Here is a 17,646-nt window from a genome sequence, read left to right as displayed (position 1 = left end):
CTGTGGGTGGGGATCCTAGCCTTTAAGTTTTACGTTGCTGGCACGATGACTGTAGGCATGGCAGACTGAGCCAGCGCGGCCAGGTCTTTGTACCAGGTGCTGTTTCTTTGGGTTATAAATTAAAGAAAAAATAGTCTATATTGCCAATCAAGTGGAATCTCTCTCTCTCTCTCTCTCTCTCTCTCAGATGCTATCTGCCTAACGAGTGGATTGTGCACAAAGAAGGTTACCACTTTGGATTGCTTTTGTTTTTTGATAATCAAGCTGGGGGATTAAGGCCCCCCTCATGACAAATAGTAGACAAGCCTTACTGATGGTTACATTCCAATCAGGTGGCTTATCCTTCCACTGGAGGTTTTCACCAAGACAAAAGCTTACATAATGTAAGGTCCGGATTTCTTATCTGGAAGGAGCAGTGATCCAATACATTCTTCAAATAAGTAGTTCCTGTTCCACATCTGTTTGCAGAAATTGTGTTCTTTCTGGATATCCAGACTTGATTTTATGCAGAGATGATAAAAATAATTTCATCTTGGTTCAATTGCTGCAGAATGTCATTAACGATGATTGACTCTAGAAGGAGCGAGTCATAAGGAAGCTGAACAACAGCTAACAAAAGAAAGTGGCCTGATTTATCAATATATCCCAGAGGGGGTGGCAACCAACGATCAAGAATGATTTCAAATTTCATCCAGCAATTGATGATTTTTCGAATCTTCTCTGGCGAACTTAGCTCGAGGAAGTTCTCTTTGCATGAACTCCATATCAAGTGCAAAGCGCTTTCCAACTGCAATTGATTATTGTAATGAATTAACTGATTTCTAAGCTTCCAGATCTGTGAGAAAGTGATGAAATGAGGTTATCCAACATGTGCAAAGCCACTCATGCTTGAATTTGATGGCAAACCACCATTGTAGCTGATGTAGATGGTGGGTTGCAGTGTCTTTAATCTACCAAACTTCAACATGATGTTGTTCCAAATTTGCACTGTTATAGGGCATTCAACAAAAAGATGTTGGTGAGGTTCCAAGGCATGACAACATAGAGCACATCGATTTACAATGGGAATGCCAAACAACTGAAGTCAATCTTGGGTGAGTAGCCTCTGTTGACAACCCAAAAATAGCGTCCAAGTTGCTCGTGGTAAATGGGACTTTATCCAAATGAAGCGACACCAGTCCTCAGAGTGGTATTTAATACCAATGTCCTTCCATAACTGGCAACGAGTGATTCCAGCAGCCTCCTTGTTTTTCCAAAAAAGAGTGTCTGAGTGCAAAAATAGAAGGAATTTGCGAAGGAACCCAATTAGGGAGCCAACTACAGATGTCATAGTTATGCTGCTATAAAGAGGTTGCTTCAAAAACTGTAAGTTGCAGATTCCCAAAAATCTGTCCATATTGACTAGCTGAAAGGGAGTCTATAATACGTTTTTGGAGCCAAGGTTCAGTCTAAAACATGGCTTGAACTTCATTTCCTATATGCCATCGAACATCAGAAGCAATATGAGTCCATCCCTAATGAATTCCACGCCATGCATACCATCTTTTGGTTCTAAGATATTTGGATCACATGCTCTTGATTCCACCACTTTGTAACACCACATGCTCTTGATTCTAAGATATTTAGATCACATGAAATTAGTGTAAATGTAGCGCGCACTAACACGATTCTCACAAACACCACAATGCACAAGGAATTACGTGGTTCGGTCAAGTTATGACCTACACCAATGGGAAGGTGCTATCTCTCATTCTCTTTACATACGATAGAGTTGAGGTATATTTATTATGAAGTCTCGAGTTGCTACAATTAGAGAGGTTTGCAATTGTTTTTTATACAATTTAGAAAACTAAGGAAAGTCTGATTAGAATTGATTTCTTCTTTGCTAGGTAAGTTCCTCTCCCCTTTAGAAACTTCAATCTTAGGCAATTCAACTCCCTTAACTCTTTCCATAACTTAGGTAACCTGTTTTCATTAGAGTCCTTCACATGGTTAGGCAACTTCTCTTTATTAGAATCCTTCACACGGTTTGCTTTGTCTTTTCCAATTTGGTAATTGTCTTCTTTAGAGTCCTTAAATTGGTAACTTTCAATCTTCATCATTAAGGAAGGATCTACACCACACGAATCTGAACCACTTACCTTAACAATTAGCCTATCTTGATTTAGAGATAAGTATTTGAATGCCCATAAAAGCCATGTTAGTTTTGTTGGAATCACTAATTCAACACAAACCAATACATCCTTCGGTTTGTTGTGGTTTTATGGGTCAAACACAAATCCAGAAAGAGGTTCGAATCCGATAAGGTTTCAAATAAGGAACACAAATTATCCAAACATAAGCAAAGAAGCAATCAATCACAAGACAAGAAGATTTGTGTGGTTCAACGATGTACCTATGTCCACATGAAGAGTTTGAAATGATCTTATTAATGAGAAAACAATCACCATATAAGAGAAATATGTAAAAGTATAAAAGAGTAACAAAAGCACTTATCAATCGATCTACCAAGTAAAATGGATGCATGCAGCCAAACCTTTCTCTCTCTACCACCAAAGATACAACACCCAAGAACACCTTCTTGATGGTTTTCAACGGAGAAACAACCCTTGCACTCAATGATTTTTTCTCTCTCTTGTCTCTTTTTTTCACACACCAAAACCACCCTCACAACCACCATACATAACGTGATAGGCTCCCTCTTTCTCTCATGTACTTTCCTTAATGTATAAGGTAAGCGAATAAAAAAAAACAAAATAGAATCCCATAAGGACTCTATACATAATGTGGCAAGTGGGTGTAACACCGCACAAAAACATAGAGCAATATTTTTTTATATAAAGCCTGATCAATGACAATGCTCTACCCGAACTAAGTACTAGGAGGCCTGCTTGTGCGTAAACACTAGCATATATTAATCAACTAGAACTAAGTTAAAAAATAAGACAACCAAGGACAAAAACTCTTTTTCAAGAAAATAGAAATACAGTAAAAACATTTAGTTTAGTTTTTTTTTAAAATTTTGGGTAGGTTACATGTATGATAATTTAGCATGAGACTGAATCTAATTCTCATATTGGATTTGGGTATATGTCCAAATCGTGGATTGATCCAAATCAGAGATTCAAAATTCAAGATAAACATAAAATAACACCATTCATGAATTGATTGAATTGCTTGGAAACATGAGTAATAAAAATAACAAGTGTAAATAAATTATAAATCATTTTCAACACAAATCTCGAATCTAGATAGTTGGTTCTTGGCACCATCTGCATCATGCTGTTATCGCTTCAACACCCTACTCATTACCTGAATGTGTATGATATATGAGTCAAACTCATAAAATCTTAGTAAAAACACAATAATATTGCATATATATACATAGATAAGCATACATGAAACCATATATCTTTCAGAACATATATAATGCAACATAACAATCATGATGCATTTCAATGAGCAACTATATCAGTTAAATCCATGCAGCATATTTCATCAAAATATAAGCATATCCATAATTGAGCTTTTGCATTATTGGGGCATATTTTCAATACAAGTTTTTATAGAATAAATGTGATCAAGTATATGCTTATGTTTCTCTTTCTTACCCTCCTGTGATTACTCGCAGGCCACTATTGTCGAATCAAATAAGACCACTCAGGGTTTTATTATGTTATGTATTTTAATAACCTGAGTGACTAGTTGAAATGGATCTAATGTGGGCGGTCTGTGACTGAGAGAGATCCCCTAAACACCACTCAAAAATTAAAATGCATCATAAACTTCTGTAAAAGATATGAACATACTACCTAGGACACATTGATAGTTCATCTTTCTAACTGAAGACTAAATGAGTCACCTTTCTCTAAAAAACACATAATGGTCTAACAAAGTTTTGTATCGCTTACCCTCTTTAAGTTAAGCCCAAGTTTGAATGAGTTATCAAGTATTTTTATTAAAGATAAGGGTCTATTGCATTTTATCACATTTTCACAATCAATGGACAAAAGCACTAAAACAATGATGATTAAACTGAAAAATGATTGAATAAGGTCATCATAATGAACTATGAGTGGAGGAAACTCATAATAGATTTGGATCAATGTGATTTCATCAACCAAAAAATAGGGCTGTGCAGAATGAAGGAAGAGGCACCGCATCCCATCACACAATTTGGTTGTGTTTAGCATCATTTTGCTTCATGAATGAGAAATCCTACCATCTTGTGGCTCTGATACAGCTGGTTGCATGACTCCATTGGTTTCTTCTCTCCATGTAATGTGTCTTGCTAACATGATTAAGCTGGAGAGCAAAAGAGGGTTTAACCATATGTGCAGGAGGCATATATTGGAATGAAATGCACATCGTATGTGACACTACTTGGAACATGGCAGGGCATGCAGAATAAGCAGAGGAATGAGTTTAGGAAATTTCAAATTCATATATTGGTTGGAAATGCACATCGTATGTGGGGAAGGGCATCGTGCTATCATCTTTGCACTGCTTTGCAGATATTTTCTTGCTTAAGGGTATGTTACCTGTCAACTTAGACTGAGGCTTTCTGCTCTCTTTGCACTTGTTTCTGAAAATACAGTTTCATTATCCATAATTTAAATCTATTTTTCACTTTGATCCAGCCTTTACGTGTTAGCTATGTCTGGTTGGGCCTTCCACATCATCGTTATGTTGTGACATATTTTACATCTCAACTACCTTCAAGTTTCTCTATTAGATCTTAATCTAATCCACTGGTCTGAGAAGTCTGTCCTTCACATCTGAAAAATGTAAATATGCAACGTGTTTATATTGTTTTTCCCTAGTTACTACAAGTTCTTCATTTCACATGGTCTCTCTGGTGCATATTTTGTACCTTCCTGGCTTCCTCTAAGTCTACTCAATCAGTAGAATGTGGCTTGGGGTTGGTTTGACGGTAATGCTTTAGCCTCATGCATTTGCAACAAGACTATATGTACCTGTTACATCACATATTTCAACATATTCTTTTGAAAAGGTTGGCTGTTCACTAGAATTATTTGCTAACGAGTTCTTCTTGCTTTTGCAAAAGGACATTGTGATGCATCAAACTCACTTTGTGACACAGAAAACTGCACAAGTTGTTCTTTCAAGTATGGAAATTGTAGCACAGTCAATGAGTTTCAAGACCCAAATCCGTAATTTCAAGGTGAATCTTGAGCTTGAGCTAGATATTTTTCTTTCTTTTAATACCTTGTCTTTTATTGCATTAACTGGCCTGTATTTGAGCTGAACCTATTCCTTGCAAATTACCTAACCTGGATTTGTAGCATTCCTGTTGGGGTGCAAATTCATTTTGTACCCTAATCTTACCCATGGCCCTTAAAGTTGAAGCCCAGCAGCCTGTTGTCCTGATCTAGATCCCACCCACATCCAAGTAGCTTACTTGATTGATGCTTCAAGTAACTGTTTCTAATTCTATAGTTGATTGCCTTCTTTTTTTCTGTAATTTTTGGTAGTCTGTTTTTTGGTGTGTATTTTATACTCTTTCCTTTATCCCCCCCACCCATGTTTAATAGAAAAAGATAACCCCTCTTTCCTGCTCAAAACTTTTGAGTGTATTTGATTATTTTTAAGTGTTGGATCCAGATTTGCTTCAAAGAAAGAGATGACTTGCTCAATAATATAAGTGATTTTAGAATGCTAACTTTTAATGTGGGAGTATGATACTCTAAATTCTGCTATTCTCAATTGCTCAGCTTTTCCATTTTACCTGGCTTGATAGTGTTCTTTTACATTTTTGTCCTTATGACCCATTTATGCAATTTTGATTTTGCAGATGACGATGGAAGCACTTTCTGCTAATAAGGTGTAACACTTTTCTGTTATTTTTTAGATAACTTATACATGCTTCACGTTTTTTGAATTTCTGAACGATCTATGTGGTTTCCATATTCAGTCAACTGAAATTTGAAGTTGCTCCAACATTTTTCATGTAGACGTTCAGAAAGTAGCAGGAGATACCATTGAATACCACGAGGTTCTGTTGACTCTTTCACCAATATTGGTATAGGGCACTTTTCCATTTAATTAATTGACTGCATCATTTATGTTATACCAACCTGGTGAAAAATGTATTTCTGAAAAGAGATTTCAAGCCTAGAGGCACGTTCTTAAGATCGCTATCTTTAGAACTTCAATCGCCCCACTCCGGAAATTCCGAAGATGCGAAAAAAGGTTTTGTTACGACTGAGTTACCAGGATACAACTAGGCTTGAACCTCAAGAGAGTCACTGCTTCGCAAGAACAGATGACCTCTACCACACATAAACTCTGCAAGCCAAACCGAGAAGAAAGAAAGGAGAAAATTGGAGAGTCAGAGATCCTGATGATTTTAAAAAGACGAAAATAGAAGAATTTATAGACTTTTAGAGTGGCCAAAACGTTTTGCGATAAATGAGATTAATGGCCATAAATCTGACGGTTTGAAAATAGGACGAAAAGATACCTGAACGGTCACCCACCTTTGACTGTTAATTAAAGGCCTCCAAAACCGTCCAACAGTCACAAAGCGCCTTAAACTCAATATAAATGATATTAAACTTTTCAAACGGCCAGATATCTCAAAACCAAAAAATCAAAACGGATATTTGCGCCTCATATGCACCTCGCACCGCTGCGAGCGTGCAAAGTGCAAAGTGCGCCATCAAAACGCCACATTGCGCCTCAAGCGCCCTTGCGCACGCACGCACGCGCGCGAACGGCACGTCCGTTGCTGCACGATGCACAACAACGTCCGCAAGCCACCCATGGACACAAGGCTTACCAAAGTAAAGAATAGAGAACAAATTCTGTATTTAAACAACTAGAAAAACTGATTTCTCTTATATATGGGACTAAACTTTTTAAAATACTTTTGGTGGAAAGAAATCATCAATTTTAAAACTTTCCTAACAATCCCCCGCTAGTTTTAAAATATATTTGGCTTGCATAGAAACTTATGTATCAGTGAGAGTGTCTGCATGACTTGAACCCCCACTATTTGAAAGAAAACCTAAATTAACCAAGGTGCTAAGTGGACTTACCTTGAACTTAGCTTCTTGAACTCCCACTATTTGGAGAATTTATCAAATTCTCCACCTAAGTATTCACCTCCTCTATCTGTTCTTAAATGTACAATCTTTGTTTTAAACCTATTTTGTACTTCAGCTAGATAAAGAAGAAATTTGGAAAATGCTTCAGATTTATGTTTCATCAAATAAACATAACAAAATTTTGATTAATCATCTATAAAGGTAATAAAGTACCTATTGCCACCACGACTAAAAACATTATCCATCGTACAACATCAGAATGCACTAATTCAAGCAATTTATAATTCTTTTTTACATTAGGAAACGAGAGTCTAGTTAGCTTAGTTTGAATGCATGTCTCACACTTATGTTTATGTTCTATTCTCACATGACACAGAAGAAGACCAAAATTATTCATATTATGAATGCAACGAGAATTTATATGTCCTAATCGTGAATGCCAAAGAAAATAGGAGTCAACCATATAAACAGAAGTAGTAGCTTCATTTATGCTCATCTTGAACATACCACCAGTGGCAAACCCTTTTCCTACAAAGATTTTCCCTTTGGTCACAGTTACAATCCCAGACTCAATAACAATCTTAAAACCATTTCGTGACAGGAGATCTGCAGAGATTAAATTTTTTCAAACTTCTGGAGCATAGTGGACATTCTCAAGTGTTAGGACTTTCCCAGAGGTGAACTTAATTTCCACACTCCCTTTTCCCAGCACTTAAGTTTAGGAAGAGTTTCCCATAAAGAGATTGCATCCCTCCCCCACTACTTCATACGACTTGAACAAATTCCCATAAATTTTGTCACATGAACTGTGCTTCCAGTATCCAAGTACCAGTCCTTATTTGCAGCCACCATAAAGGTTTCAGAGATTACAGCAACAAGCCTCTCCTTTGACTCATTTGGCTTAGGACCAGTCCTCTTCCGTTCTCTGCATTATCTAGCAAAATGGCCAAACTTGCCACAAACATAGCAACTAATTTTCTTTTTATCAGTTGGCTTTTTCCCTTTCACAATTTCTTTTTTTGATTTTCTGGGTTTTCATGATTTTGTCACCCTTGTTACTAACAAAATTCACTTTAGGATAACCTTCTTTAGGACTCGAATTCTTTTTGTCACGAAGACGAGTCTCTTCCTCAATTCGAATGTCCTTAAGAAGGCCATCTAAAGTGATTTTCTCATTTTTATGTTTTAGGTGATTCCTATATTCTTTCCAGGAATCCGGCAGCTTCCCAATGATGACAACAACTTGGAAGTCATCATCAAGATACATACTTTCTCCTTTGATCTTATAGGCCAGTATTTTCATCTCATGAATTTGAGCAAGTCTAGGCTTATCATTAACAATAGAAAAATTAACATACTGATCTACGATAAACCTTTTGTTATCAGCATCTTCTGCATTGTACTTGATCTCGAGAGCATTCCACAACTCTCCAGCCGACTCCAATGGTGAATACAAGTCAAAGAGAGAATCGGCTAAAGTGTTCAGGATATGCTCTTTGCATCGGTAGTTGTCAGTATACCACTTCTCTCGCTCTTTCTTCTGTTCTTCTGTCTCAACTTCTCCAGCAGCAACAGTGGGATAAGGCTTTTTGAGAACATAGTCAATATGCAGCTCGGATAGCAAGAAAGAGACCTTTGATTGCCACCGCTTGAAGTTTGACCCATCAAATTGATCGAGTTTTTCAAGGTCACGGCTAAGCAGATTGATGGAGTTGGATGTCGAACCAGAGGCCATATTGAAGTTCTAAAATTGTTACACCAACCTTGTGAAAATGGATTTCAGAAAAGAGATCTCAAGCCTAGAGGCACGTTCTTAAGATCGCTATCTTTAGAACTTCAATCGCCCCACTCCGGGAAGACCGAAGATGCGAAAAGGGGTTTGATGCGACTGAGTTCCCAGGATACAACTAGGCTTGAACCTCCATAGAGTCACTGCTTCGCAAGGACAGATGATCTCTACCACACTTGTACTCTGCAAGCCAAATCGAGAAGAAAGAAGAAGAAGATTTTGGAGAGTCAGAAAATTCTTGTGTATTCAAAAGACGAAAATAGAAGATATTTATAGACTTTTAGAGAGGCCAAAACGTTTTGCGATAAATGAGATTAATGGCCATAAATCTGACGGTTTGAAAATAGGATGAAAAAGTACCTGAACGGTCACCCACCTTTGACTGTCAATCAAAGGCCTCCAAAACCGTCCAACAGTCACAATGCAACATTAACTCGATATACATGCAACTTAAAGTTTTTCAAACAGCCAGATAACTCAAACCAAAAAGCAAAACGGATATTTTCACCTCATAAGCACCTTGCACCGCTGCAAAGTGCAAAGTGCAAAGTCAAAACGCCACATTGCGCCTCAAGCGCCCTTGCGCACACACGCGCGCGCGCGCACGTGTGCGCGAACGGCGCGTCCGTTGCTGCACGATGCGCAATCCACCTAAAGAATCAAGGCTTACCAAAGTAAAGAATAGATAACAAACTCTCTATTTAAACCTCTTGAAAAACTTTTCTCTCTTAGATATGGGACTAAACTTTTTCAAAACTCTTTTGGTAGAAATCATTAATATTTTAAAACTTTCCTAACAAAAGTCCCTGCAAGAGCAGCAGAATATAGTCATCAGCATAGTACACACATAGGTAGCTAAAGCTATCTGACAAAAAAAACAGATAAGCAAGCAGAATTATGAGCTTCTTATAGTTCCAGGAGGCAATATTGCATGAAAACGATCTATACCAAACATACCAAGGTTTGAGAGAGTGAAAGTTGTTACACCAACCTTGTGAAAATGGATTTCAGAAAAGAGATCTCAAGCCTAGAGGCACGTTCTTAAGATCGCTATCTTTAGAACTTCAATCGCCCCACTCCGGGAAGACCAAAGATGCGAAAAAGGGTTTGATGCGACTGAGTTCCCAGGATACAACTAGGCTTGAACCTCCAGAGAGTCACTGCTTCGCAAGGACATATGATCTCTACCACACTTGTACTCTGCAAGCCAAATCGAGAAGAAAGAAGAAGATTTTGGAGAGTCAGAAAATTCTTGTGTATTCAAAAGACGAAAATAGAAGATATTTATAGACTTTTAGAGAGGCCAAAATGTTTTGCGATAAATGAGATTAATGGCCATAAATCTGACGGTTTGAAAATAGGATGAAAAAGTACCTGAACGGTCACCCACCTTTGACTGTCAATCAAAGGCCTCCAAAACCGTCCAACAGTCACAATGCAACATTAACTCGATATGCATGCAACTTAAAGCTTTTCAAACGCCAGATAACTCAAACCAAAAAGCAAAACAAATATTTTCACCTCATAAGCACCTCGCACCGCTGCAAAGTGCAAAGTCAAAATGCCACATTGCGCCTCAAGCGCCCTTGCGCACGCACGCGCGCGCGCGCGTGTGCGCGAACAGCGCGTCCGTTGCTGCACGATGTGCAACAACGTCCGCAATTCACCTAAAGAATCAAGGCTTACCAAAGTAAAGAATAGATAACAAACTCTCTATTTAAACCTCTTGAAAAACTTTTCTCTCTTAGATATGGGACTAAACTTTTTCAAAACTCTTTTGGTAGAAATCATTAATATTTTAAAACTTTCCTAACAATCCCCCACTAGTTTTAAAATATATTTGGCTTGCATAAAAACTTATGCATTAGTGAGAGTGTCTGCATGACTTGAACTCCCACTATTTGAAAGAAAACCTAAATTAACCAAGGTGCTAAGTGGACTTACCTTGAACTTAGCTCCTTATACTGTTAATGGAGTTTTCAATCATACATAGGTTTCCAAAATTTCGATTGTGTGGATTTCATGTTGGCACATTTAGAGCCTTGTGCTTTCTTGGATTCATGAGTGCTCTAGAGAATTGCCAATTCTCATAAGAAACAGCTCACATTTCTACAATCATATAGGTGAGTTTGTCTAGGTGTACTGTAACACACACCTTAGCCTTAAGGCCTACAAACTCATTAAGAGCTATTAGCTCAACCCTCATATTAGTTACAGCTCATGAGCACACATCAGTAATGGGCTTACATAAATATGCTCAATATCTGTCATTCACCAATTCGTTTCCCATTGAACCTATGCATGTGGGATCTCCAGCGCTCTAGGTTGGGTATCCTTAGGTGATGACTTAATTGGCTTAATTTCCATTCCCCTCAATGTTTTATTGATGACATCTCTCGAAAGGCCTTTCGTAAATGGGTCTGCCAAATTTTGACATGACTTCACATATTTCAATGAAATAATATTGTCATCAATCATTTGTCTTATAAAACTGTGTCTTAGACTAATATGTATAGACTTCCCATTGTATTTCATATTACTTGCTTTACATATAGCTGATTGGCTATCACAAAACATTGAAATAGTAGGTATAGGCTTCTCACCTAGTAGAATATCCACTAGCGTATTCTTAAGCCATTCAGCTTCTCTACAAGCAGATGCCAAAGCAATAAACTCAGATTCCATTGTAAAATGAGTTATACAGGTCTGTTTCTTAGACCCCCATGCAACTGCTCCTCCTCCAAGGGTAAAAACCCAACCACTCATAGACTTGGAATCTTCAAAGTCAGTATTCCAACTTGCATCACTATACCCTTCAATAACAGCAGGAAACTCGGTATAGTGAATTCCATAGTCTAAAGTATGCTTTAGATATCTAAGAATCCTGTTCACTGCATTCCAGTGTTGATGACCAGGATTATTAGTGTATCTACACACTTTACTAATTGCATAGACAATGTCAGGCCTTGTGCAGTTCATTGCATACATAAGGCTACCTACAACACTGACATATTTTAATTGTTGAACACTAGCACCATAATTAGGAGTCAATTTCATATTTGGATCATATGGGGTGCATGCTGGTGAACTATTAAGATATCCATACTTTGTAAGCATTTTCTCAATATAATGTGATTGACATAATACAATGCCATTTTTATTTCTTATAATTTTGATTCCTAAAATAACATCTGCAACACCCAAGTCTTTCATACAAAACAAGAAAGATAAAAATCTTTTTGTTTGATTTATGCATTCACTATTGTTACCCAAAATATGCATATCATCAACATATAAACAAATAATAATAATTGAGCTACTATCTACTTTACTGTAGACACATTTGTCCGCATCATGAATTTTAAAACCATTATGCACCAGAGAACTATCAAATTTTTCATGCCATTGCTTAGGGGCTTGCTTTAATCCATATAAGGATTTCTCAAGTTTGCAAACTTTGCGCTCTTGCCCTAGCACTACAAAACCTTCAGGTTGCTCCATATATATCTCTTCATCTAATTCTCCATTCAAAAAAGTTGTTTTCACGTCCATTTGATGGTTTTGAAGCTTATATATGGCAGCCATGGCAATCAGAATTCTAATAGTAGATATTTTGGTTACAGGAGCAAAAGTATCAAAATAATCAATACCTTCTTTTTGTTTAAAGCCTTTTGCAACCAAACGTGCTTTAAATTTATCGATTGTACCATCAGCTTTTAATTTCTTTTTGAAAATCCATTTGCAGCCAATAGTTTTGCAACCAACAGGTAAATCCACTAATTTCCAAACATTATTAGACATAATTGATTCTATTTCATCATTAATAGCTTCTCTCCAAAAGGCAACATCTTGAGAAGACATAGCCTCTTGAAAAGACACATGATCATTCTCAATTAGAAATGTATAAAAGTCAGAACCAAAATTAGTTGGTTTTCTAATGCGTTTACTGAGTCTAACTTCAGTTTCTGGTTCATCAACACAATCATTAGAATATTCAATCATGTCATTTACAGGAAGTTCATCTAATATAATCCGGCTGCCATCAAGAAGAGAATCAAATGCATTTTTATGTTCTATGAAAGATGCATCTTTAGATTCTACAATAACATCATTAACAATGTCCAAAAATCTATATGCTTTACTATGTTCAGCATACCCAACAAATGCACATTTAAATGCTTTAGGTCCAACCTTCTTCCTTTTATTTTCTGGAATTTTAACATATGCTAAACAACCCCAAACACGAAAATAACTAAGATTAGGTTTCTTACCAAAACACAATTCATAAGGTGATTTATCAGATTTGGAATAAGGAACTCGATTAAGAATATAACAAGCAGAAAGTATAGCCTCTCCCCATAAGTTGGAATGTAAACACGTATTAAGCAGCATAGCATTCATCATTTCTACAAGTGTTATGTTTTTCCTTTCTGCTACTCCATTCTGTTCAGGAGTTCTAGGAGCTGACGTTTGATGGATAATACCATTATCTTCACAAAATTTATCAAATTCTCCACCTAAGTATTCACCTCCTCTATCTGTTCTTAAATGTACAATATTTGTTTTAAACCTATTTTGTATTTCAGCAAGATAAAGAAGAAATTTGGAAAATGCTTCAGATTTATGTTTCATCAAATAAACATAACAAAATTTCGAGTAATCATCTATAAATGTAATGAAGTACCTATTGCCACCACGACTTAAAACATTATCCATCGTACACACATCAGAATGCACTAATTCAAGCAATTTATAATTCTTTTATACACTAGGAAACAGGAGTCTAGTTAACTTAGTTTGAATGCATGTCTCACACTTATGTTTATGTTCTATTCTAACATGACAAGGAAGAAGATCAAAGTTATTCATATTATGAATGCAACAAGAATTTATATGTCCTAATCTTGAATGCCAAAGAAAATAGGAGTCAACCATATAAACATAAGTAGTAGTTTCATTTATGCTCATCTTGAACATACCACCAGTGGCAAACCCTTTTCCTACAAAGATTTTCCCTTTGGTCACAGTTACAATCCCAGACTCAATAACAATCTTAAAACCATTTCGTGACAGGAGATCTGCAGAGATTAAATTTTTTCAAACTTCTGGAGCATAGTGGACATTCTCAAGTGTTAGGACTTTCCCGGAGGTGAACTTAATTTCCACACTCCCTTTTCCCAGCACTTAAGTTTAGGAAGAGTTTCCCATAAAGAGATTGCATCCCTCCCCCACTACTTCATACGACTTGAACAAGTTCCCATAAATTTTGTCACATGAACTGTGCTTCCAGTATCCAAGTACCAGTCCTTATTTGCAGCCACCATAAAGGTTTCAGAGATTACAGCAACAAGCCTCTCCTTTGACTCATTTGGCTTAGGACCAGTCCTCTTCCGTTCTCTGCATTATCTAGCAAAATGGCCAAACTTGCCACAAACATAGCAACTAATTTTCTTTTTATCAGTTGGCTTTTTCCCTTTCACAAAATTCTTTTTGATTTTCTGGGTTTTCATGATTTTGCCACCCTTGTTACTAACAAAATTCACTTTAGGATAACCTTTTTTAGGACTCGAATTCTTTTTGTCACGAAGACGAGTCTCTTCCTCAATTCGGATGTCCTTAAGAAGGCCATCTAAAGTGATTTTCTCATTTTTATGTTTTAGGTGATTCTTATATTCTTTCCAGGAATCCGGCAGCTTCCCAATGATGACAGCAACATGAAGTCATCATCAAGATACATACCTTCTCCTTTGATCTTATAGGCCAGTATTTGCATCTCATGAATTTGAGCAAGTATTGGCTTATCATCAACAATAGAAAAATTAACATACTGATCTATGATAAACCTTTTGTTACCAGCATCTTCTGCATTGTACTTGATCTCGAGAGTATTCCACAACTCTCCAGCCGACTCCAATGGTGAATACAGGTCAAAGAGTGAATCGGCTAAAGTGTTCAGGATATGCCTTTTGCATCTGTAGTTGTCAGTATGCCACTTCTCTCGTTCTTTCTTCTGTTCTTCTGTCTCAACTTCTCCAGCAACGACAGTGGGACAGAGCTTTTTGAGGACATAGTCGATATGCAGCTCAGACAGCAAGAACGATACCTTTGATTGCCACCGCTTGAAGTTTGACCCATCAAATCGATCAAGTTTTTCAAGGTCACGGCTAAGCAGATTGATGGAGTTGGATGTCGAACCAGAGGCCATAAATGAAGTTCTAAAATTGTTATACCAACCTGGTGAAAAATGTATTTCTAAAAAGAGATTTCAAGCCTAGAGGCACGTTCTTAAGATCGCTATCTTTAGAACTTCAATCGCCCCACTCCGAAAATTCTGAAGATGCGAAAAAAGGTTTTCTTACGACTGAGTTCCCAGGATACAACTAGGCTTGAACCTCAAGAGAGTCACTGCTTCGCAAGAACATATGACCTCTACCACACATAAACTCTGCAAGCCAAATCGAGAAGAAAGAAAGGAGAAAATTGGAGAGTCAGAGATCCTGATGATTTTCAAAAGACGAAAATAGAAGAATTTATAGACTTTTAGAGTGGCCAAAACGTTTTGCGATAAATGAGATTAATGGCCATAAATCTGACGGTTTGAAAATAGGACGAAAAGATACCTGAACGGTCACCCACCTTTGATTGTTAATCAAAGGCCTCCAAAACCGTCCAACAGTCACAAAGCGCCTTAAACTCAATATAAATGATATTAAACTTTTCAAACGACCAGATATCTCAAAATCGAAAAATCAAAACGAATATTTGCGCCTCATATGCACCTCGCACTGTTGCGAGCGTGCGAAGTGCAAAGTGCGCCATCAAAACGCCACATTGCGCCTCAAGCGCCCTTGCGCAAGCACGCACGCGTGCGCGCGAACGATGCGTCTGTTGCTGCACGATGCGCTGCAACGTCCGCAAGCCACCCATGGACACAAGGCTTACCAAAGTAAAGAATAGAGAACAAATTCTGTATTTAAACAACTAGAAAAACTGATTTCTCTTAGATATGGGACTAAACTTTTTAAAACACTTTTGGTGGAAAGAAATCATCAATTTTAAAACTTTCCTAACAATTTAGACATCACTCTAGCTTTGGTTATTTCATTCTGATTATCAGAACAACTATATAGAATTTTGGCATTTTTAACTGCAATAATATGCATTCTACACTCAAAGTCCCCTATCACTGTGGTATATGAAAGCCTTCCCTAATGTCACTGTGGTATAAGATGTTTTCCCCTCCATGAAGCTGAAAAATAGAAGCTGTCACTCATGGCATGCCCTTCTTTTTTTGTGTTTTTCCTAGGATACCTTGATTCATGAATGCTATAACAGCCCGTCATATAATTTAATTTTGCAACAAGGTCTTATAATTTTATATCACAGTATGTATGTAAATGTTTGTTATATTCCCAAAGGATTGGTTATACACGACGTCATTACTATATTATATTTTTTTTTCTATTAGAGGCTTTTACTGGCACTAAAATAGCGCCATAGTGTCAGTAAAAGTTTTACCGGTACAACCTATACTGAGGAAACTATTGTATGAATAATTTGACACGATTCTCTAAAAACCCTACAATTTTTTATATTCTTCTAAAGTCTAAACTCACAAATATCCAACATTGTTAGGACTCTTTTACCCTTCGCAACTGCGATACTGCCTGTCCGCTAGTGCAAACTCTCACTTAAATCCAAATTACACATATTTTTATGTGGACCTCACAAACTCGCATAAATTTATTTGCGAATTTTTAGTAAAATTGAAACCACCAAAATCACAAATATCATTCCAATTCGCATATACTTCACGATTTTGCATAAATATATTTGTAATCCCTCACTTGCAAGTATCCTATTTATTCACATATACTTTAAGAATCACATAAATATATGTGCAAACCTCCACTTAAAGGGAAACAACAAAAATCACAAATATCTTACTTAAATATTTATGAATTTATTAATATATACGATTTTTCTTAATATTTGCAAAGTTCTCGAATCATGTACACACTCATTTTTGAACTTAGGGTTTCTTCTTTTCATTTGTATCTGCAAAGAACTTCCCTGTAAAACTATTACAACGATTACTGTGTAATTTGGCTCTGCATTCTGAGGTGGTTGCAGTATCATTCTTAGCATTGACTTTCCCATTTACAGGTTCAAAATGTGAGTTTCATACAATATATACATGTGTATCCCCATGCATATTTCTGTTTAATATTACAACCTACAATCAGAGGTGCAAACGGATTCAACTCACGATCATTTAATATTTTCATCCGCATTTCTGTTTAGTTGATACTATAGATGTTTTTTTTATGTTTCCTTGTATTGTCATCGACTTTCCCAACCATCAGATTTTTCGTGTAGGTTTACTATGTTTACGATTTTTTTCATAGAAATATATATTTATTTTTATTGTATATGATTTATGATTGTTTGATTGTCCTTTAGTTAATATTTATTGTTCTTGTGTTGGTGTAATGAGTTTAGAGTTCACTGTACAAAAGCATTAAATATCTATAGTTGTTGAAGTAGGCAGTTAATAGTTAATGATGACATTTTAAACGGTTAAAGTACACTACCGTAGATCTAACAATACTAATTGGAGATCTATTGTGGTATCTAAAAATAGTACCTTTAAGAAATTTATGATTTTAAAATCTTATAAAACTGGACATGCTGGAGACTTATTGGGCCTCCAATATAGTTATTCTTCAAACTTAAACAAAAAAAAATATGAATAGATGTTATGGACGATGATAATAGAGAATTGAT

This window comes from Nuphar pumila, chromosome 10 (assembly GCF_984573655.1).
Source record: "Nuphar pumila chromosome 10, dmNupPumi1.hap1.1, whole genome shotgun sequence".
In the NCBI taxonomy this organism is placed as follows: Eukaryota; Viridiplantae; Streptophyta; class Magnoliopsida; order Nymphaeales; family Nymphaeaceae; genus Nuphar; species Nuphar pumila.
The sequence above is the reverse complement of the archived record's forward strand: the minus strand, read 5'-3'. Positions refer to the sequence as shown.